This window comes from Pteropus alecto, unplaced genomic scaffold (genome assembly GCF_000325575.1).
Source record: "Pteropus alecto unplaced genomic scaffold, ASM32557v1 scaffold210, whole genome shotgun sequence".
In the NCBI taxonomy this organism is placed as follows: Eukaryota; Metazoa; Chordata; class Mammalia; order Chiroptera; family Pteropodidae; genus Pteropus; species Pteropus alecto.
Genome location: NW_006431288.1, coordinates 3,864,341 through 3,864,946, shown reverse-complemented (window position 1 = coordinate 3,864,946; position 606 = coordinate 3,864,341).

Genomic DNA, 606 nt, shown 5'->3' with positions numbered 1-606 from the left:
CCTGCTGAGATTACAAACAACTACTTCCCATGCCTTAAACACTTCATACATATATTCAGAAAGGAAAACAGATTTAAACTGAATTCCTAGGACACTCAGGGTCTCATTTCTCTGTCTTTGAGAAGAGACTACGTCTCTGTCTCTGGAGCATTTTTCCTTCTCTAATAAACTCTCCTTTTTGACTCTAACTCTGAAGTGCACTTGAGTTTTTTCCTGTGTGCAGTCGGGCCCCTCACTGAATCTCTCTTGGTGCAGAACTTGAATTCCTACTTGGGGAGGATTCACCCTGTACTGCATTACAAGGAAGAGAGAGAAATCTCCAAATCTCTTTGTTCCTGGTAGATCTATTGACCCTTGCTGATCTAAGTCTAGTCCTAAGGTTCCCGTAAATCTTTGATAAACAGTCTTGTTCCGTACACACTTCTTACTTCCTCAGGAGAAGCCCCTTCTGACAGGGGCTGTTCCCACAAAATACTCAAGCCTCAAGTAGAACTCCTCCAGTCAATTAGCACATCTCTAGCAGGCGCTATCAACCTGAGTCAGAGAAAGAGAGAGAGAGAGAGAGAGAGAGAGAGAGAGAGAGAGAGAGAGAGAATATGAATATTT